Below are 24,232 nucleotides of genomic sequence, written 5' to 3'. Positions count from 1 at the left end.
GTTTCTCCTTTGCCAAGATAATCCATTCACCTGACATGTGTGGCATATCAAGAAGCTGATTAAACAGCATGATCATTACACAGGTGCACGCAGTAAACAAAATGTGATTGTAGTTCCAAATAACCAAACCATAGCCTACTACAATGAGATGCAGCTGTCTTGCCAAACAAATAGGCCCGCTTCAAACATGGAAAACGATGCCACTCATGAGTACAGCAACACGTTGAGATATGGCACGTATTGTGCCATAGGATGTGCGTATTGTGCCACTGGACCAAGTTCGACCCACTCAATCAATTAAGCAATGCCTGCCTACCATAACACTGAACACGTTTGTCAAAGTGGAAAATTAGTTCACACATGTAACTGTGGATGCCCCACCCATGAGTCAGTCCTATGTGTTCATTTTTAATATTGTGTGACGTGTATGTGGCATTGTGGGTACTAAACACATTGACAAGTTCATTGTCTTTTCGGAGAGTATATACCATCATAGACACAAAGGGTATATGACATTTCTCGCCAGCTGCCGGTCATTAACAAATGTTGACACCAATGTTCCCATAGCACTTCAAACTTGTGTTTCTTTCCACGACGCAATGCCTTTCAAATGCTCTTTGCGTACTTGCACCAGCCATTGGATGAATGCAAAGAGATCTGTTACAAAACACCAACACTTGTAGGTGTAATGACATTTGGAGATTGTCATTAGACCTACACTCTTGTAGCTTGAATTAATTTATGCATTTTTCTGATAAATTGACAATTTTTGTCAAAAGAAAAGTCGTGAAACCTGAAAAGGGGCTGAAATATGAGACGAAAATAGTCAAATCTTATTTGTCACATACAACAGGTGTAGTAGACCTTATAGTGAAATGCTTATTTACAAGCCCTTAACCATCAATGCAGTTAAGAAAAATAAGTTCAGTAAAAAATAGATACAAATAAATTATTATAATTAAAGAGCAGCAGTAAAATAACAGTAGCGAGGCTATATTCAGGGGGTAGCGGTACAGAGTCAATGTGCGGGGGCACAGGTTAGTCGAGGTAATTGAGGTAATATGTACATGTAGTTAGAGTTAAAGTGACTAATCTTTTCAGTCTCCTGAGGGGGAATAGGCTTTGTCGTGCCCTTGTCACAACTGTCTTGGTATGTTTGGACCATGATTGTTTGTTGGTGATGTGGACACCAAGGAGCTTGAAGCTCTCAATCTGCTCCACTACCGCCCCGTCGATGAGAATGGGGGCGTGCGCAGACGTGCTTTTCCTGTAGTCCACAATCCTCTCCTTTGTCTTGATCACGTTGAAGGAGAGGTTGTTGTCCTGGCACCACACGACCAGGTTACTGACGACCTCCCTCATTGCTGTCGGTGATCAGGCCAACCACTGTTGTGTCGTCTGCAAACTTAATGATGGTGTTGGAGTTGTGCCTGGCTGTGCAGTCATGAGTGAACAGGGACTACAGGTGGGGACTGAGCATTGCAAATCAAAAATCGATTTTATTTATATTAAGAAGGGCTATACATCAGCTGATATATCAAAGTGCTGTACAGAAACCCAACCTAAAACCCCAAACTGCAAGCAATGCAGCTGTAGAAGCACAGTGGCTAGGAAAAACTCCCTAGAAAGGCCAAAACCTAGGAAGAAACCTAGAGAGGAACCAGGCTATGAGGGGTGGCCAGTCCTTTTCTGGCTGTGCCGGGTGTAGATTATAACAGAACATGGCCAAGATGTTAAAATGTTCATAAATAACCAGCATGGTCAAATAATAGCAAATAATAGCACCCATGAGGGGCCCCCGTGTTGAGGATCAGCGTGGCAGATGTGTTGTTACTTACCCTCACCACCTGGAGGCGGCCCATCAGGAAGTCCAGGATCCAGTTGCAGAGGGAGGTGTTTAGTCCCAGGGTCCTTAGCTTAGTGATGAGCTTTAATGGTGTTGATGTGAGCCATGACCAGCCTTTTCAAAGCACTTCATGGCTACAGACGTGAGTGCTACGGGTCGGTAGTCATTTAGGCAGGTTACTTTAGTGTTCTTGGGCACAGGGATTTTGGTGGTCTGCTTGAAACATGTTGGTATTACAGACTCAGTCAGGGACAGGTTGAAAATGCCAGTGAAGACACCTGCCAGTTGGTCAGTGCATGCTTAGAGTGCACGTCCTGGTAATTAGATTAGATTAAACTTCATTGAACAAGTACAAGTACAGTACAACGAAATGCAGTTAACATCTAACCAGATGTGCAAATAAAACAGTACAACAAATTTACAAGTGAAACAATTAAATACAATGTATATTATTAAGTGGGATGTATAAATGTGCCATGAAGGTAAATGGCAAGTACAAATGGCAAGTCGAAATGTGCCATGAAGGTAAATGGCAAGTACAAATGGCAAGTCTAAATGTGCAATGAAGGTAAATGACAAGTCTAAATGTGCCATGAAGGTAAATGGCAAGTACAAATGGCAAGTCTAAATGTGCCATGAAGGCAAATTGAAAGTGCAAGGAGGCATGCATCTGAAATACAGGGATAGCAGCAATGAGGTTACCGAGGTAGACATGTACATGTACAACTGAATAATGTTTTTAACAGACTTTGCAAAGCAATATTAGAGTCCAGTAGTACCGTGAAGAGTGCAAAGAGAGTAATGCAATAAGGTCCCTGAGAGGCAGTACTAAGCGGTGGGCGGGTGGATATGGCTAGTGCCGTGTCACAGAGTTCAGCAGGGTTACAGTAGCTGGAAAGAAACTGTTCTTGAGCCTGCAAGTGCAGGAACGTAGAGACCTGTACCGCTTTCCTGATGGTAGGAGGGCAAACCGTTTGTGGCATGGATCCCTGTTGATGCCACGCGCCCTATGCAGACACCGCTTGCGCTGGAGGTCTACGATGGCAGGGAGCTTCACCACCCATTGCAGGGCCTTCTGGTCGTCCATGGAGCATCCGCCAAACCACACTGTGGCGCAGTTAGTCAGAACGCTCTCGACCGTACAGCAGTAAAAGGATCTTGGGAGATAGGCAGGCCTCCTTCAGCCCCCTGCTTTTCCTTTTTGTCCAGGGTTGAGATGTTGAGGGTCCAGAAGAGGTCCTCTGAGATGTAGACACCCAGGAATTTGAAGCTGGGCACACGCTCCACCTCAATGCCATCAATGAGAACTGGGGCGTGGCTGCAGCTTTTAGACTTCCTGTAATCCACAATGAGCACCTTGGTTTTCTTTGCATTGAAGACCAGGTTGTTGTCAGCGCCCCATGCAGCCAGATGCTTGACCTCCTCCCTGTAGGCTGACCCATCATTGTCACTGATCAGGCCTACCACCATGGTGTCATCTGCGAACTTGACGATGGTGTTGGAACCGTGTACAGGAATAGGTGAAGAGGGAGTACAGGAGGGGGCTCAGCACGCAGCCCTGTGGCACACTGGTGTTCAGGTTCAGGGTTGAGGAAGTGAAGTTGTCTAACCGGACAGACTGTCTGTTGGTTAGGAAGTCCAAAGTCCAGTTACAGAGAGAGGGGCAGACCCCTAGGTCATGGAGTTTTGTGACCAGCCTAGAGGGAATGCCCGTATTGAATGCTGAGCTTAAGTCTATGAACAGCATTCTCACATAGGTGTTGGTTTTGTCCAGGTGGGTCCTGACCAGCTGTGGAGATGGCGTCCTCTGTAGACCTATTCAGTCGGTAGGCAAACTGGTGGGGATCCAGTGTTGGAGGGAGGCAGGACTTAAGTTTTTTTGGGCCGGTAGTCTGTGATGGCTTGGATGCCCTGCCACATGCGTCGAGGGTCAGAGTTATTGTTGAAGTGCTCCTCAATCCGCAGTTTGTGGTCATGTTTAGCCATCTTGATGCCCTTTTTCAGGTTGGCCCTGGATGAGCTGTATGCTTCCACATGGCTCATGGGCTCTCCTGAAATGTTTGATCAAATGTTTGATTACATTTGCATTGATGTCATAGTGATTAGAGGGACAATAGTGTTAGCAGTTAACAAGTTTGGTAGGCTACTAATGACCATCAACGGCATCAGAGCTTGGAGAAGCCTAATTACCGTGACTAAACAGTCACGTAGAATTTGACTGCCTTCATGACTCGTGACCGCCGGTGTGGCGGTAATACGGTCACTGCAACAGCCCTAATCATGAAAACACTACTCTGTCCTACCCACTTCCTCAGTTCCTCCCAACCTATAGACATACAGCATGTAGTACATAGTTTATATCAGGCAACAGTTTATGACATCATCTCTTTTTGGATGCAAGAGGAGATGTCATATTTTTGTTATTTATTTTCTTCAGGTGTTATTCAGATATTGTCATAGAGTCCCATTGTGCTGCCATTAAGTAATACTCTGCTCTGCTGTCTGTCTAAACTCATCTAAATGATGGAAACTTTATCAAGGCCAGACTAGATTCAGAACAAAAACATGATTTTGGTATCCGCTCCGTGAAAATCTAGGTTATGGCTCTCTCAGTTGAGTCCCAGACATCTCACATTGCCTTGACAAATTGGGCGAGAGTGTGTGTGCGGTCTGCGTCTGTGTGTGCACGTTTGTGTGTGTGTGTGTGTGTGTGTGTGTGTGTGTGTGTGTGTGTGTGTGTGTGTGTGTGTGTGTGTGTGTGTGTGTGTGTGTGTGTGTGTGTGTGTGTGTGTGTGTGTGTGTGTGTGCGGTTGTGTGTGTTTGTGCGCCTGTGTTTGTGTGTGAGAGCTCTTGTTCAGATTCACTCTGTTTCATCTGTCACATAGCCACAGAAGTCACATCATAAAGCCAGAGATTTAACAAGAACACAAGGCTGATTTTCCACAGCCTCTCTGCTGCTGCCGCTCTGCCAGGATTATTACAGATAGGACTACCAAGAGACAAACTGGAGCTGTTCTCTCTCTCTCTTCTCTCACTCTGCCAATGGGATAAGCTTGTTTCAACCTTTTGTAGTATGTGTGTGTGAAGGAGGGCAACGTTTTTCTTTCGTCCGTTTTTCTCTGTTTCTCCATCCACTCCTCTTACATTAGATCCTCATCTGCCTCTCCCTAGCCTTATCTATAATGTCTCCACTTCTTTTCTGTGAGCTGGTGTGTTCTAACGCAGCCATGTATGCCCTTTTCTGTCTAAGGAGCCAGTGACCTACACTGACACGAGCCACAAGGCCACTGAGATCCACGGAACCATAGGGTCCAACCCCAACTCCGGCCCCCTGACCTCTGCTCTGAGAAGCCACCTCACCACCCTCCACACCTATAGATGGTTCTAGAAGGTGAGTGTCTGTCTGCTTCCACACCCCTGGAAATGCTTCCCTTCCTTCCTTTGTTTTTTTCTCTCTCTCTGCTACCTAATGACAACGTATTTTATTGAACTGTTATTTTCGTCTGAGCATGGCTAAATATCTCTTGCACATTCAGTTTGTTCTTCCAATCATGCAGCTTGGTTGGATTTTCTGCCAGATTGCAATAATGATAATGTACCGGTAGACTTTTTCCTTTACCCAGGGGATTTCACCAGCCAGGCCGTTTGGAATTATTGGATAGAGATAAATGTTTAGCTAGAGATGCTGTAAGTTTTTGTGTGTGTGTGTGTATGCTTGATAGCCAGCTGGTCATCGTGCTACAGTGGTTAATTTGTTCAGTGATGCCTCATTAACCTGGCTGAAGCTGGTACTCTGGTGCTCCCCATTCTCTATCTTATTCCATCTCTCTCCCTCCCTCACACTCTCTCTCTCTCTCTCTCTCTCTCTCTCTCTCTCTCTCTCTCTCTCTCTAACTCCCTTACACTCTCTCTCGCTCCCTCACACCCCCACTGTCTCTCTCGCTCCCTCACACTCCCTGTCTCTCTCGCTCCCTCACACTCCCTGTCTCCCTCGCTCCCTCACACTCCCTCTGTCTCTCTGCCTATTGTGTTCCCTTTCAACAACAAAAAATGAAAAACATTGTGTGGTTGTCAGACGTGTGAACAAATTACATTTTTCATAGTATTATTTTCACCACTTCAGCTTAGTTTGGTAACCATCCAGGGACCAACCAGGAACGACCATGCTTAGCTTCAGAAGTAAACCAGCACTGTGATGCAGGGTGCTATGTTGCTGGAATGAATGTACCAAAAATTCCAACTAGAAAAAAAGCAGCGAAAGGCCAGGGTAAAAACCAACAGTCAAATGACAGGAAAGAGGAAGGTGTTTTATTTAATCGCGTTGTCCATTTACAGTTAATAGTATTTCCTTGCAATATTTTATTTTGTTACCAGTACTTTTGGGTTTATGTTTTGCTTTCAAGATCATTCTTTGTGTTTGCAATACTAAAAATGTTGTTCTCGACTTCAGAAGTTTTGCTTAATATTAATGGCACAAACGTAACTCACTCACTAGAGGATTTCACCATATACAATAATAACACTGTACCTCTATTAAAGGTGTTTAAAGCTGCAATCCTTAATTGAACAGTTTCGGTAAAAAGCTGAGACTATTCTATGGATGCAAGGACTGACCATCCATTATATGAAAATGATAAATTTAACCATGTTTTTAGGCTATACAGTGTTTGTTTACATTTACTTTGTTTACAAACATTCAAGAAAATGTGGAATTTTCTTGTGAAAGTGGGATTTTCACATGTGGAGTTTTCTTACATGTGAACCTGCAAATGTGGGGTTTTTTTTCACATGTGAAACAGCAAATGTGATTTTCACATGTGAGTCCCGCTTATAATTTGGGATCAAATATGCTCTGAAAGCAAACATGTTGACATGAGTACCCTGATATCGGGGAATTTGTGCCATTCTGATTTTTTTTTTAGAATGAATGATTTTATCACGTGAAACCACAAATTTTACATGTGAAACTGCAATTCACATGTGAGGTGAAAACATGTTATTCTCCTCCCATGTGTAAAGATGTTGTTAACATGTGAAATTTAAGCTCAACATGTGAACCTGCAAATTTTTGTTTATTTGTTTTGTAATGGTTGGCTGTCACATCTACAGTGGTTACACGTACTAGAGAGGGACTAGGCTCAGAGTTAATGAATCGTTAAATGACTGGCCAAGGGATCAAATAAACACACTGATAGACTCATGCACACACACACACACACACACACACACACACACACACACACACACACACACACACACACCACTGTATGGCCAATACTTGTCCGCTCTTGTTCAGAGTGTTCATGCATACAGTGGTAAGAAAAAGTATGTGAACCCTTTGGAATTACCTGGATTTCTGCATAAATTTGTCCTAAAATTTGATCTGATCTTCATCTTGGTCACAACAATAGACAAACACAGTCTGCTTACACTAATAACACACAAACAATTATACGTTTTCATGTCTATTTTGAACACACTGCGTAAACATTCACAGTGCAGTGTGGGAAAAGTATGTGAACCCTTTGACTTAATAACTGGTTGACCTTCCTTTTTGCAACAATAACATCAACCAAATTTTTGGGGTTGAATTCTGGACCATTCCTCTTTACAAAACTGTTTCAGTTCAGCAATATTCTTGGGTTGTCTGGTGTGAACCACTCTCTTGAGGTCATGCCACAGCATCTCAATCGGGTTGAGGTCAGGACTGGGCCACTCAAGAAGGTGTATTTTCTTCAGTTGAAGCCATTCTGTTTTTGATTTACTTCTGTGTTTTGGGTCGTTGTCCTGTTGCATCACCCAACTTCTGTTGAGCTTCAATTGGCGGATAGATTGCCTTACATTCTCCTGCAAAATGTACTGATAAACTTGGGAATTAATTTTCCCGTCTATGCGAACTTCAGACTTGCAGCAATGTTTTTTTTTGGACAGCAGTGGCTTCTTCCGTGGTGTCCTCTCATGAACACCATTCTTGTTTAGTGTTTTACGAATCGTAGACTCGTCAACAGAGATGTTAGTATGTTCCAGAGATACATGAACTTTCTTGTGCTTTAATATCAAACTTGTATGTCATCTGTAAATATGAATGCAATTGTTAAATTAAGAGCCTAGTTGGTTTAGCCACAGAGAAAGACAGCAACCTTCCCGCTAGCCATGATTGGCAGAGATAATGAGTGGGCTGGACATGCTGAGAGATTAGTTTGGATTGGTCTTGCATCTTGTGTCTATAAAATGAGCTGCTCATAATGCATAGATAATCCTTTCTACTGCATTTTCTTTTGAAAGATATAACGTTAGCCATGGAGAAGTGCAAATATGTTGCTACTGCTCTCAATAACATTGCTGCCCTGAATTTATCAGGCGCTATCGACAAAGGTCAGTGGGAAAAAGTTGTGATGGACTACTTTCTGGACGACGATCGTGCCATGCTGACTCTCTCTCACTCTGAAAATAACACATTTTGAAATCAGTGGAACACAACGGGCCAAACAAGCTGTGCAAACTAAACGGAAACAACACAGGATGTCTTATAAAATGGGTTGCAGTCTGCCGTGAAGCTTGCATCCATGTATACAGGTAAGAATCGAGCTACAGATTCAGATATTATAAATTTCTAATTTTGTCAAAGTTGTTTTCATTGTAAGCTAAATGTTGCTGTTAGCTAGCCAGCTGGAGTTCCATGGCTGGCTTGCTATCTAACATTAAACCTAACGTTATTTGGTTAACTTTAGCTTGACAATCGGTTTGTATTGCTAGTAACATTACTCTATAGATTGAGCTAGATAGCTAACGTTAACGTGACATGTCTTAACAAAAGACCCAAAGTTAAAGCTTGCTGTTAGCTAGCTAATGTTAGCTGAGGGTAGGTGGCTGGCTTGCTAGCTAACATTTGTATTTGTATTTATTATGGATCCCCATTAGCTACTCTTCCTGGGGCTCAGCAAAATTAAGGCAGTTTATACAATTTTAAAAACATTACAATACATTCACAGATGTCACAATACACTGTGTGCCCTCAGGCCCATACTCCACCACTACCACGTATTTACAGTACTAAATCCATGTGTATGTATAGTCCGTATGTTATCATTTGTGTGTGTGTGTGTATTCACGTGTCTGTGTCAATGTTTGTGTTGCTTCACAGTCTCCGCTGTTCCATAAGGTGTTTTTTTAATCAGTTTTTTAAATCTAATTTTACTGCTTGCATCAGTTACTTGATGTGGAATAGAGCTCCATGTAGTCATGGCTATATGTAGTACTGTGTGCCTCCCTGTTTGTTCTGTTCTGGACTTGGGGACTGTGAAGAGACCTCTTGTGGCATGTCTTGTGGCATGGGTGTCCGAGCTGTGGGCCGGTAGTAGACAGACAGCTCGGTGCATTCAACATGTCAATACCTCTCATAAATAAAAGTTGCGATGAAGTCAATCTCTCCACTTTCAGCCAGGAGAGATTGATATGCATATTATTAATATTAGCTCTCTGTGTACATCCAAGGGCCAGCCGTGCTGCCCTGTTCTGAGCCAATTGCAATTTTCCTAAGTCCTTTTTTGTGGCACCTGACCACATGACTGAACAAGTAGTCAAGGTGCGACAAAACTAGGGCCTGTAGAACCTGCCTTGTTGATAGTGTTGTTCAGAAGGCAGAGCATCACTTTTTTATAGACAGACTTCTCCTCATCTTAGCTACTACTGCATCAATATGTTTTGACCATGACAGTTTAGGATCTAGGGTTACTCCAAGCATTTTAGTCATCTCAACTTGCTCAATTTCCACATTATTTATTACAAGATGTAGTTGAGGTTTAGGGTTTAGACGAATGACGAACTCGGACGACGCTGGGCCAATTGTGCGCCGCCCTATGGGACTCCCAATCATGGCCGGTTGTGATACAGTCAGGATTTGAACCAGGTTGTCTGTAGTGATGCCTCTAGCACTGAGATACAGTGTCTTAGACCAGTGTTGAGTCATCGGCATACAAAGGCACTCTGTCTTTACTCAAAATCAGTGGCATGTCATTAGTAAAAATTTTGAAAAGCAAGGGGCCTAAAAAGCTACCCTGCGGAATTCCTGATTCTAACTGGATTATATTTGAGAGGCTTCCATTAATGAACACCCTCTGTGTTCTGTTAGACAAGTAACTTTTTATCCACATAATAGCAGGGGGTGAAAAGCCATAACACATATGTTTTTCCAGTATCAGGCTATGACCGTTAATCAAAAGCTGCACTGAAGTCTAACAAGACAGCCCCCACAATAATTTTATCATCAATTTCTCTCAGCCAATCATCAGTCATTTGTGTAAGTGCTGTGCTTGTTGAGTGTCCTTCCCTATAAAGCATGCTGAAATTCTGTTGTCAATTTGTTTACTGTGAAATAGCATTGTATTTTGTGGAACACAATTTTTTCCAGAGGTTGGTAGGGTTGGTAACAGGCTAATTGGTCGGATATTTGAGCCAGTAAAGAGGGCTTTACTATTCTTTGGTAGCGGAATTACTTTAGCTTCCCTCCATGCCTGAGGGCACACGCTCGCTAGTAGGCTTAAATTGAAGAGGAGTGGCAATATCGTCTGCTATTATCCTCAGTCATTTTCCATCCAGATTATCAGACCCCGGTGGCTTGTCATTGTTCATAGACAACAATTATTTTTTTCACCTCTTCCACACTGACTTTACAGAATTCTAAAGTACAATTCTTGTCTTTCATAATTTGGTCTTATATACATGAATGTGTAGTGTCAGCGTTTGTTACTGGCATGTCATCCCTAAGTTTGCATATGTGTGTGGCATGAAGTGTGTGTAACGTGAGTGATGTTTTCTCAGAATGCCATTTCGCATTGGTAGTTATAGCCTAGTGTTAGCTAGCTAACATAGAACCCTATTGGTTAACTTTAGCCAGCTATGACAATCGGTTTGTATTGCTAGTTAAAGCTTGCTGTTAGCTAGCCAGCTGATGTTAGCTTCAGTAGCTAACATTACCTGCGTGAACTGTGTGTAGTGATGTTATCTCAGAATGCCATTTTGCATCTATTGTATAATAATGCTAAAATATTTGTATCTGGAATTTGTCTTTCAGCATAAATCAGTAGAACACGCCTGACTCTAATCCACCAGTCATACAGTCATCAAAAAGAGAGCTGGCCCAAGTAAGCAAAGGCAGCAGCGCAGTCATCAACTACTTGCACCATTTCTTCACCAACTATGGAGTTGGGAAAACACGTGTGGACCAGAATTGTGATAATTGCAGTGGCGAAAACAATAACAAGTTTGTGCTCTGGTATTATGCCTGGTGGACCATGCACAAGCTCCACCACAATCTGGACCTGATCACAGGCAACACCAAGTTTGCCCCTGACTGGTGCTTCAGCCTCTTCAAGCAGAGCTTCAGAAAGACGTGACTGAAAACTTTGTCTGAGATTGCTGGTGTTGTGAAGGACAGCACTGTGACAGGGGTCAACATCCCACAGCTGGTTGGACTGGACGATGGTACGGTGCTGGTGGAAAGCTATGGCTGGTACTTCAGGCCGCTGCCACAGATCAAGCAGTATCAGAACTTCATGTAGGACTCATTTTACTGTGGATATAGATACTTTTGTACCTGTTTCCTCCAGCATCTTCACAAGGTCCTTTGCTGTTGTTCTGGGATTGATTTGCACTTTTCACACCAAAGTACGTTCCTTTCTAGGCGACAGAACGCGTCTCCTTCCTGAGCGTTATGACGGCTGTGTGGTCCCATGGTGTTTATACTTGCGTACTATTGTTTGTACAGATGAACGTGGTACCTTCATGCTTTTGGAAATTGCTCCCAAGGATGAACCAGACTTGTGGAGGTTACAATTTTTTTTCTGAGGTCTTGGCTGATTTATTTTGATTTTCCCATGATGTCAATCAAAGAGGCACTGAGTTTGAAGGTAGGCCTTGAAATACATCCACAGGTTTATTTTGTATTTGTTTTTTTATTTCACCTTTATTTAATCAGGTAGGCTAGTTGAGATAAACAAGCGTACAGTCAATAACACAATAGAAAAAAAAGAAAGTCTATACAGTGTGTGCAAAGGCCGTGAGGAGGTAAATAAATAAATAGGCCAAAGTAGCAGAGTAATTACAATTTAGCAAATTAACACTAGAGTGATAGATGAGCAGATGATGATGTGCATGTAGAAATACTGGTGTGCAAAAGAGCAGAAAGTAAATAAAAACAATATGGGGATGAGGTAGGTAGATTGGGTGGGCTATTTACAGATGGACTATGTACAGCTGCAGCGATCGGTTAGCTGCTCAGATGGTGGATGTTTAAAGAATAGTGAGGGAAATTTAAGTCTCCAGCTTCAACGATTTTTGTAATTCATTCCAGTCATTGGCAGCAGAGAACTGGAAGGAAAGGCGGCCAAAGTAGGTGTTGGCTTTGGGGATGGCCAGTGAGATACACCTGCTGGAGTGCGTGCTACAGGTGGGTGTTGTTATCGTGACCAGTGATCTGAGATAAGGCAGAGCTTTACCTAGCATAGACTTATAGATGACCTGGAACCAGTGGGTCTGGTGATGAATATGTAGCAAGGGCCAGCCGACTAGAGCATACAGGTCGCAGTGGTGGGTGGTATAAGGAGCTTTGGTGACAAAACGGATGGCACTGTGATAGACTGCATCCAGTTTGCTGAGTAGAGTATTAGAAGCTATTTTGTAAATGACATTGCCGAAGTCGAGGTTCAGTAGGATAGTCCGTTTTACGAGGGTATATTTGGCGGCGTGAGTGAAGTAGGCTTTGTTGCGAAAAAGGAAGCCGATTCTAGATTTAATTTTGGATTGGAGATGTTTAATGTGAGTCTGGAAGGAGAGTTTACAGTCTAGCCAGACACCTAGGTAGTCCACATATTGTAAGTCAGAACCGTCCATAGTAGTGATGCTAGTCGGGCGGGTGGGTGCGGGCATCGAACGGTTGAAAAGCATGCATTTGGTTTTACTAGCGTTTAAGAGCAGTTGGAGGCCACGGAAGGAGTGTTGTATGGCATTGAAGTTCGTTTGGAGGTACACCTCCAATTGACTCAAATTATGTTAATTAGCCTATCAGAAGCTTCTAAAGCCATGACATAATTTTCTGATATTTTCCAAGCTGTTTAAAGGCACAGTCAACTTAGTCTATGTGAACCTCTGACCCACTGGAATTGTGATACAGTGAATTATAAGTGAAATTATCTGTCTGTAAACAATTGTTGGAAAAATTACTTGTGTCATGCAAGTCCTAACCGACTTGCCAAAACTATAGTTTGTTAACAAGAAATGTGTGCAGTGGTTGTAAAACAAGTTTTAATGACTCCAACCTAAGTGTATGTAAACTTCCGAATTCAACTCTAGATTCCCTTGTTCATGCAGTGCCTCTATTCACAATAAGTTGCTGCTACAATTTTCTTTGTCCTGCTGCTCAGCCACTTTACCTCTGATTGTATGCATATGACTATCACTGATATCGTTATTAATATTGTTCCTGTACATACTGTATATTTTATTTATATCGACACGATCTATTTCTGATATTGCTACTTTGCAAGTAACCATTTGGCTGTACAGTTTACACCTTAGCAAAATATTGATATATAAAATTAATATTGATATAAGTGGTCATAACATGATTTTGTGACATACCACAACATTATCATGCGACTGTATCAAGTGTCCACCACAAATATATGGCGCTTGTACTGTACATGTGCACCTCACTCACGTTTCAACTCAGGTTGCATGGCCTTAACTTATGTATGGAATACTATGTGATAAGTGCATGTGTAACAGAATATAAAGTGTGCTAATGTACTGGTGTGAAGGCATTTGGGCAGTGGTGTAAAGTACTGAAGTAAAAATACTTTAAAGTATTACTGAAGTAGTTTTTTGTGGTATCTGTACATTTCTTTACAATTTATATTTTTGGCAACTTTTACTTCACTACATTTGTAAATAAAATAATGTACTTTTTACTCCATACATTTTCCTTGACACCCAAAAGTACTCATTAGATTTTGACAGGAAAATTGTCCAATTCTCACACACTTATCAAGAGAACATCCCTGGTCATCCAGACTCACTAAACACAAATGCTTTGTTTGTAAATTATGTCAGTGTTGGAGTGTGCCCCTGGGTATCCGTCAATAAAACAGAACATTGTGCCATCTGGTTTGCTTACAATAAGGAATTTGAAATGGTTTATATTTTTACTTTTACTTTTGATACTTAAGTACATTGTCCCCCTGGCTATGCGCCAATATATACACTACCGTTAAAAAGTTTGGGGTCACTTAGAAATGTCCTTGTTTTTGAAAGAAAATCACATTTTTTGTCTATTAAAATTGATCAGGAAATTCTAGCGGCCATGACTGAATTAAACCTGAGTTGGTTTTGGGGTGTGGGTTGATGTGTGAGTTCACAGGTGGGAAGAGTTAGACAAAATATTTAGCCAATTAGCTTCAGCCGGCTGGTGTCTGACCGTGACAAAATTGGTGTGACTTTGGATAACCTATCTCCGGGGCTAATAAATTGCACAATGCAAATGAGAACATATTAATTTCTACAATTTATAGGTGATTTGAGGTTTTTAAGTCATTGAAATTTGGAGCTATTGCAATTTTTATATATTGACCAATTTACAGATGTTTCCTAACTAGCCCCAGGGATATCCAAAGTCAAATAAAATTTACCACAGACATTACAATCGGTTCGCTTGCAGCTGCACTCCATGATTACTTGTGTCCTGCCAGCTGTGGGCAGGATTGAAACAAACCCAACCTTCATTTACATTGTAATGCAGTCAGGACCAAAAGTTTCACGAGACTGACTTCATGACCAAAATTATCCTCTTTACACTTTGTAGTAAATTCTGACAGTATAATGAATGTTTCTGACTGATGCCACATAGTCTGTTTTCTAAATGAGAAGTAGTTTTTTAGGGGCTGTTGCTCTTTAAATGGTCTATTCGTCAGAGTGCCTTAATTTGAAAATATACTGCACATCCTAAAACATACTCACATATGCCGACCAGCATACTTCATTTAGCTTGTTCAAGTATCCATCCCCATCTCCAAAGACCGCCTCTCATCCGGTTACCAAAGACGTGCTTCTCCAGTGAGTGGCCGAGCCCTCGTTACACCTACAACTTATTTATCAACAACCAGCCCTTTTGTATCATTGCTAGCTATTGCGCTCATATTTCCGGCTGTGAAAATAGCTGAAATATTTCTGACAAACCCCCATTGCTTAAATTTACCATTGCGTTAGGTTTGTTAAACTTGAGCCCAGGATCACTTTGGCCTTTTTAGACCACACAATAAATAACATTACATGAACCCTAGCACTCCAACTCTGAGATGCTTGATATATACAACCCCTGATCTCTGATTTGATGTGCAGATAGGAAAGAGGGCCATTATGCACCAGTCCATCTCAAGAGGAGGAGACGTACTGTATGTCTGTTCTGTGGGAAGAAATAAAGAATGGATGTTTTGAAATATTGATTCTCAATCTCTCTTGCCTCCGCAGGCCACGGCAGTCAATTTGTTTTTGCAATGCATGCTGGGAATCACCCTGGGAGGAGATGAGTCACTGGAGCCTGGCGTTATAGAAAATAAATAACCATGAAAAATGTATCAAAATAATGTAATTTTTCATGTTTTATTCACTAAATTTCATATCAGAGATGTGTGCAGTAGACTCGTTTAGAGTTGTAGTTTATTTAATCGGTATACACAGCTTGGATTTGAGACCCCTGCAGCTGTACACATCTTTTCATCTTTAACTAATGAAATGGTGCACATTTGAACTTTTATAAGAGTTGATGGTGTGTGTGTGTGTGTGTGTGTGTGTGTGTGTGTGTGTGTGTGTGTGTGTGTGTGTGTGTGCGCCTGCAACTTTCCTGTCTGAGTGTGTTTGTGGGGATTGGATCTTGGATGTCTTGAAGGCCTCTCTTTCTTCAAAATAAATGCCTGTTACTTTTTATAGCCCAGCTGATTTTGTAACAATGCCAAAATCCTATTTCTAACTGATATTGAAATAACCATATGATCCCATTGAGCTCTTTGAATTTCCTTCAGGGTATATTGACTGTGCTGTTTAGTTACAGCCAAATACATAGGCTTATCTTAAAGGCTTGTTCAATTTAAACACACACACACACACACACATAGCCTTGAGTTTTCTTTTTTTTTGATTGCTTTGGTACTATTTTCACAAGTATGTGGGGGAATTTTCTAAACTCTTCGTACAAAACTCCAAACTGGTAACACTTGTAACGCAGCCAGTCTTACATTCAAAACCTTTCATTGTGCATTCATTTTATTTGTAGACATATTTCACCACAAAACCATTGATCCAAAACACAATTCAGATATGTTAACCACCAGTTCATCCAAAAGCAAAAAATATGAGAAATGTTAAATGTATAGGTAGCTTTACCCAACTTTTATGTGATCATCAATTAAGAGCAGTTGGATTAAGCGATAGTAAAAATGTATTTTAACTAAAGAGAAGAGAATAATATCAAAAGTAATGTGAGCATCGCATCGTGAAAGGCAATTACTTTATATAAGCATGTATTGCAAAGTAAAAGATGTATTTCGAGATGAAAGCCTGACTAAGTTATTAAGTGAAAAAATAAAGTTGTGTGTTATACTTTGTCAATTTAAAATGTGCTTAGAGTTTTGAAACAGCCTTTTTGACTAGCTGTTTTGAGTGTTTCAATTTTGTGATAATTGCACAAAAAAAAGATAATAATAATTCAACAAAACTGTAGTTTACTTGAGAATAGTCAAATATGGATGTGTGTTTGCCCATGGGCACCTCTGTAACTCCCTCAGACAGAACCAACCCAGCACTCTGACAAGTACAGAGTATAGATCCTTATACTGTGTCTCTGGAGGCTAGCACCATACTCTGTGAGAAAAGCTGAATGAAAAAGATGTAAGGCAGATTAACGCAGCCTTCACTTGCGGTTCTCACCAAAGTTGAAATAATTAGTAGAGAGCAGAGGGAATAATCATCTCTAACTCGCAGAGTAAAATAAACCCTCCGTCGTGCTGCGTGGCTTCAGAAAAGGAGGAAACCAATTTTCTCCTGCTTCTGTTCGACTTTTGCGCATTCGTCATTCTTCTCTGACTGAGATTCAGATTTTTTCATTTGAGCTTTCCTGGCTAATCCGTTAGCAAGAGGATTTAACCAACAAAGACAACCATGGAATTAACAGGCTTTTTTGGCTTTTAATATATTTTTGAGTTAAAATAACACTTATCCCTAGCTTTGTTGCCTGTACCTGGAATCATGTCACTACATTTAAAATATGCTAATTTATTCTAGGCTTGTATGCTTTCTCTCTGCCTCACAGAATAGTGCTAGGCCTATGTAATTGATATAGAGTCTACAATCACAGATATATATGACCTCCAGACCCGAAATCAATGTTTATCTTCTCTGTGTATTGACTAGTGGCTATAAAGATGGCATAACCAGTATGCTAATGGTATTAAACACGGTCAATGCAGCGATCGTTGTGTTTTGGCAGAATGTCCTTGACCTAATGTTTAATTGTCGTAGTGTTCCTAGGGAATGTAATTAGTTCAGTAATAGGTGTGTGTGTGTGTGTGTGTGTGTGTGTTCAGTAATTGATGCAGACTCTGTATGTTCTTGTGTGCATGTAATTGTGTATGTGTGTGGGTGGAAAATTTACTTGATTGATATACAGTACAGTTTGCGTGTGCATCTGTGTGTTTGTATGTCTATGTGTGTAGGGAAGAACTACATATCTATGAGTGCATCATGGCTGAGTGATTGATTTTGGTGTGTGTGTGTGTGTGTGAGTGATTGATGTTGTGTGATTGAATGAGCGTGTGTGTGAGTGATTGATATTGCTGCATGTGTGTGTACTGTGTGTTCCAGATCCATACGAGCGGTCGATAAGTGGTGGATGCAGCCTCATCAGCATAGGCAGGTAGGAACCAGGGGACATTAGACAGCACATAGGTCAACCACACAAGATTGTCCATTAGGCCGAATTACCATCCATAACTGTGTGTTTGTGTGTGTGTGTGTTGACCATGATCCAAGCCATTGCCTCAACCGCAAATACAACCACCATTAAGGGACGGAGAGAGATATAGGGGGAGAGGTGGTGTGAGATGTGTGTGTGTGTTATCCTTACATAATACCCTGGGATTTTGTCTGTCTGTCCTCCCCTCATTCCCCACGACCCTCTACACACACACACAAATTATTGAGCATTTATCTGATTAGAGGAAGGATTAAATCAAGTTGTCGGCCTGTCAAAGTGGGCGCATCTGGACAGGCTGTTTACTGAGAGCTGAAAGATTAGTAAGGAAGGAGAGGCTTGTTCATCAACCACACTGTTCTATGTGTGTGTCCTTGCCTTTCTCTGCGACTGTGTTTCTCTGAGATGGTTTGTTATATGTGTGTGTGTGTGTGCGTGCATACAAGAGTGCAAGTGTGTGTGTGTGTGTGCAGGAGGCTGTAAGATAATGTCTCTGATGTTAATGGGAAGTGTGTGTTGTGGCATGTCCAGGCGGTTCAGAGTTCTGTGTCACTGTCATGTGTCAGCTCTGATTGGCCCAACTGATGACATTAATATAGCCTGAGCAGAGCGCCTCTAGGGTTGTGTGTGTGACATGTACTGTATATAGGTCTGCCTCTAGGACCACATAAATGCCTGGTCCTGCCCATATGTCTGTAGCCCTACAGTAAGTGTCTATAAATGACCAGGTCTGGTTTATAGGCCAGAAAACTGACCAGACCAGACCACATATTGAAACCATGGGGTCTATTGACTGATTGGCCTTGCCAGACCTATAGTTCATCCTGTATGGCTTAATGGTATGATGTCGTACCCTTCTTAGGCGAATGAGACAATGGCCGTGTACAAATACCCATACTAAATAGTAGACCGTTTGAGTATGCAAAAAAAATAAGTTTAATAGTATGCAACATTTCGAAAATCAAGTATTATTTGAAATGCCCGGATGTCATACTCCAGGGTTCCCCAACTGGCAGCCCGTTGGTTTTATTTGCGCTCCAGGTTCTCTGTTGGACTGTTGAAGTCGGAAGTTAACATACACCTTAGCATAATACATTTAAACTCAGTTTTTCACAATTCCTGACATTTAATCCTAGTAAAAATTCCCTGTCTTAGGTCAGTTAGGATCACCGCTTTATTTTAAGAATGTGAAATGTCAGAATAATAGTAGAGAGGATGATTTATTTCAGCTTCTATTTCTTTCATCACATTCCCAGTGGGTCAGAAGTTTGCATACACTCAATTAGCATTTGGTAGCATTGCCATTAAATTGTTTAACTTGGGTCAAATGTTTTTGGTAGCCTTCCACAAGCTTCCCACAATAAGTTGGGTGAATTTTTGCCGATTCCTCAATTAACAGAGCTGGTGTGACTGAGTCAGGTCTGTAGGCCTCCTTGCTCGTACACGCTTTTTCTACCCACAAATTTTTTATGGGATTGAGGTCAGGGCTTTGTGATGGCCTCTCCAATACCTTGACTTTGTTGTCCTTAAGCCATTTTGCCACACCTTTGGAAGTATGCTTGGGGTCATTGTCCATTTGGAAGACCCATTTGCGACCAAGCTCGAACTTCCAGACTGATGTTTTGAGATGTTGCTTCAATATATCCACATAAATGATCCCTTCCTCATGCCATCTATTTTGTGAAGTTCACCAGTCCCTCCTACAGCAAAGCACCCCCACAACATGATGCTGCCACTCCCGTGCTTAACGATTGGAATGGTGTTCTTCGGCTTGCAAGCCTCCCCCTTTTTCCTTCAAACATAACAATGGTCATTATGGCCAAACAGTTCTATTTTTGTTTCATCAGACCAGACAACATTTATCCAAAAAGTACAATCTTTGTCCCCATGTGCAGTTGCAAACCATAGTCTGGTTTCTTTTTATGGCGGTTTTGGAGCAGTGGCTTCTTCCTTGCTGAGCTGTGTTTCAGGTTATGTTGATATAGGACTGTGGATATAGATACTTTTGTGCCTGTTTCCTCCAGCATCTTCACGAGGTCCTTTGCTGTTGTTCTGGGATTGATTTGCACTTTTCACACCAAAGTACGTTCCTTTCTAGGCGACAGAACGCTTCTCCTTCCTGAGCGGTATGACGGCTGCGTGGTCCCATGGTGTTTATACTTGCGTACTATTGTTTGTATAGATGAACGTGGTACCTTCAGGCATTTGGAAATTGCTCCCAAGGATGAACCAGACTTGTGGAGGTCTTCTCTGATTTCTTTTGATTTTCCCATGATGTCAATCAAAGAGGCACTGAGTTTGAAGGTAGTCCTTGAAATACATCCACAGGTACACCTCCAATTGACTCAAATTATGTCAATTAGCCTATCAGCAGCTTCTTAAGCCATGGCATTATTTTCTGGAATTTTCCAAGCTGTTTAAAGGCACAGTCAATTTAGTGTGTGTAAACTTCTGACCCACTGGAATTGTGATACAGTGAATTATAAGTTAAATACGCTGTCTGTAAAATATTGCTGGAAAAACGACTTGTGTCATGCACAAAGTAGATTTGCCAAAACTATAGTTTGTTAATAATACATTTGTGGAGTGGTTGAAAACAAGTTTTAATGACTCCAACCTAAGTGTATGTAAACTTCCGACTTAAAATGTAACTGACTGTAAAAACACTAGGAAATCAGCTCCAAGGGATTTTAATTTACGAAATCTGTCCTCAAGTGTTCCCACACATAATGGAGAGATGTGATCGTATAGAAATATAAGCAAGGTTTGAAATTATTAGTCAAACATATCTGTTTGGGATTCTTGCGGTCAATTTGCAGTCTATAAATGATTTGTAATTGGGTTCTGTCCCCCTAACCATCTGCTCAAGAAAAAAATCTTCCCATGACTGACTAGTTGATGATCCCTGTCATACTAATTTAGGCTTTGACAACAGCTGATCAATCAGATATGGAGATGCTCTAGCGAAATCAAGGAATTGCTGGAAACAACGCAATTGTGCATGACGCATTCTTCGTATGCAAATATTCAGGGTATGGTTTAAATGCCAGGATGTAGGGCTGCGAGTGATAGGCCCTAGATCTATTCAAGTAGCCAAACAAAAAAACTAGGCTACTTACAGTGCCTTGCGAAAGTATTCGGCCCCCTTGAACTTTGCGACCTTTTGCCACATTTCAGGCTTCAAACATAAAGATATAAAACTGTATTTTTTTGTGAAGAATCAACAACAAGTGGGACACAATCATGAAGTGGAACGACATTTATTGGATATTTCAAACTTTTTTAACAAATCAAAAACTGAAAAATTGGGCGTGCAAAATTATTCAGCCCCCTTAAGTTAATACTTTGTAGCGCCACCTTTTGCTGCGATTACAGCTGTAAGTCGCTTGGGGTATGTCTCTATCAGTTTTGCACATCGAGAGACTGAATTTTTTTCCCATTCCTCCTTGCAAAACAGCTCGAGCTCAGTGAGGTTGGATGGAGAGCATTTGTGAACAGCAGTTTTCAGTTCTTTCCACAGATTCTCGATTGGATTCAGGTCTGGACTTTGACTTGGCCATTCTAACACCTGGATATGTTTATTTTTGAACCATTCCATTGTAGATTTTGCTTTATGTTTTGGATCATTGTCTTGTTGGAAGACAAATCTCCGTCCCAGTCTCAGGTCTTTTGCAGACTCCATCAGGTTTTCTTCCAGAATGGTCCTGTATTTGGCTCCATCCATCTTCCCATCAATTTTAACCATCTTCCCCTTCCCTGCTGAAGAAAAGCAGGCCCAAACCATGATGCTGCCACCACCATGTTTGACAGTGGGGATGGTGTGTTCACCATCCCCACGTGTTACGCCAAACATAACATTTTGCATTGTTGCCAAAAGTTCAATTTTGGTTTCATCTGACCAGAGCACCTTCTTCCACATGTTTGGTGTGTCTCCCAGGTGGCTTGTGGCAAACTTTAAACGACACTTTTTATGGATATCTTTAAGAAATGGCTTTCTTCTTGCCATTCTTCCATAAAGGCCAGATTTGTGCAATATACGACTGATTGTTGTCCTATGGATAGAGTCTCCCACCTCAGTTGTAGATCTCTGCAGTTCATCCAGAGTGATCATGGGCCTCTTGGCTGCATCTCTGATCAGTCTTCTCCTTGTATGAGCTGAAAGTTTAGAGGGACGGCCAGGTCTTGGTAGATTTGCAGTGGTCTGATACTCCTTCCATTGCAATATTATCGCTTGCACAGTCCTCCTTGGGATGTTTAAAGCTTGGGAAATATTTTTTATCCAAATTCGGCTTTAAACTTCTTCACAACAGTATCTCGGACCTGCCTGGTGTGTTCCTTGTTCTTCATGATGCTCTCTGCGCTTTTAACGGACCTCTGAGACTATCACAGTGCAGGTGCATTTATACGGAGACTTGATTACACACAGGTGGATTGTATTTATCATCATTAGTCATTTAGGTCAACATTGGATCATTCAGAGATCCTCACTGAACTTCTGGAGAGAGTTTGCTGCACTGAAAGTAAAGGGGCTGAATAATTTTGCACGCCCAATTTTTCAGTTTTTGATTTGTTAAAAAAGTTTGAAATATCCAATAAATGTCGTTCCACTTCATGATTGTGTCCCACTTGTTGTTGATTCTTCACAAAAAAATATATATTTTTATATCTTTATGTTTGAAGCCTGAAATGTGGCAAAAGGTCGCAAGGTTCAAGGGGGCCGAATACTTTCGCAAGGCACTGTAATTGAGAAGGTGCCGAATCGCTTCTGCAGTGATGTTAAAATGTAGGCTAAGTAGATTTTGTTCTCCTTAAAATAATCATGAGTATTACATCATAGGCTACATGTGGTTGCGTTATTGATGTCATGTTAATTAGGCCTTTTGATTTGAACATATGGAATGTTTTAGTTTTGTAGGCTAGGCTACCTATTTAATTATTACATTTATGGGATCAAGCCTTACATGCTGACCACACCTCTCTCTTCGCAAAATAAATGTACACAGACATGTTATTCAATTATTGCACCCACACTGCTCGCACGCATCAACGAGCGTCTGCCTAGCCAGGTGCTAAAATAGAACTTGGTTCTGTTTGTGACGCTTTGACGCACTGCAAGTCCTGCCTTTTCCATCTCCTCATTGGTTTTTAGGAGCAATAAAACAAATAAAAAATAGGGGTGAAGTGACTATGCATAATATACATAATAAACAGCGAGTAGCAGCAGTGTACAAAGCAAATTGAAGGGGGGGGGGGGGTGTCAATGTAAATAGTCTGGTGGCCATTTGATGAATTGTTCAGCAGTCTTATGGCTTGGGGTTAGAAGCTGTTAAGGAGCATTTTGGTCCTAGACTTGGCACTCCGGTACCGCTTGCCGTGCGGTAGCGTAGAAAACGAGTGACTGGGGTCTCTGACAATTTTTGGGGCTTTCCTCTGACACCTAGTATATAGGTCCTGGATGGCAGGAAGCTTGGCTCCAGTGATGTACTGGGCCGTACGCACTACTCTCTGTAGCGCCTTACGGTCAGATGCCGAGCAGTTGCCATACCAGGCGGGTGATGCAACCGGTCAGGATGTTCTTGATGGTGCAGCCAAATCTTTTCAGTCTCCTGAGGGGCAAAAGTGGTTGTCTTGCCCTCTTAACGACTGTCTTGGTGTGTTTGGACGATGATAGTTCATTGGTGATGTGGATACTAAGGAACTTAAAACTCTCGACCTGCTCCACTACAGCCCCGTCGATGTTAATGGGGGCCTGTTCGACCCGCCTTTTCCTGTAGTCCACGATCAGCTCCTTTGTCTTGCTCACATTGAGGGAGAGGTTGTTGTCCTTGCACCACACTGCCAGGTCTCTGACCTCCTCCCTATAGCCTGTCTCATCGTTGTCTGTGATCAGGCCTACCACTGTTGTGTCATCAGAAAACTTAATGATGGTGTTGGAGTTGTGTTTGGCCACACAGTCATGGGTGAACCTGGAGTACAGGATGGGACTAAGTACACACCTCTGAGGGGCCCCAGTGTTGAGGATCAGCGTGGCAGACGTGTTGTTGCCTACCCTTACCACCTGGAGGTGGCCCGTCAGGAAGACCAGGATCCAGTTGCAGAGGGAGGTGTTTAGTCCCAGGGTACTTAGCTTAGTGATGAGCTTCGTGGGCACTATGGTGTTGAACGCTGAGCTGTAGTACAGCATTCTCACATAGGTGTTCCTTTTGTCTAGGTGGGAACGGGCAGTGTGGAGTACGATTGAGAATGTGTCATCTGTGGATCTGTTGAGGGGGTTTGCGAATTGGAGTCTAGGGTATCTGAGAGGAAGCTGTTGATGTGAGCCATGACCAGATTTTCAAAGCACTTCATGGCTACCGACGTGAGTGCTA

General features: G+C 41.9%; 1 protein-coding gene across 1 annotated transcript in view; it reads left to right on the top strand.

Moving 5' to 3' along the window:
• Positions 1 to 24,232, top strand: part of LOC139411211 (amyloid-beta A4 precursor protein-binding family A member 1-like) — a 101,221-nt gene that overhangs the window by 29,137 nt on the left and 47,852 nt on the right. Inside the window, exon 2 of the mRNA XM_071157195.1 lies at positions 5,097 to 5,237. The gene's annotated coding sequence lies outside the window, so the exon portion shown is untranslated. The remainder of the gene's footprint in view (positions 1 to 5,096; positions 5,238 to 24,232) is intronic.

This window comes from Oncorhynchus clarkii, chromosome 6 (genome assembly GCF_045791955.1).
Source record: "Oncorhynchus clarkii lewisi isolate Uvic-CL-2024 chromosome 6, UVic_Ocla_1.0, whole genome shotgun sequence".
Classification (NCBI taxonomy): Eukaryota; Metazoa; Chordata; class Actinopteri; order Salmoniformes; family Salmonidae; genus Oncorhynchus; species Oncorhynchus clarkii.
Note: the sequence above shows the minus strand (reverse complement) of the source record. Positions and strands in the feature narration are given on the sequence as shown.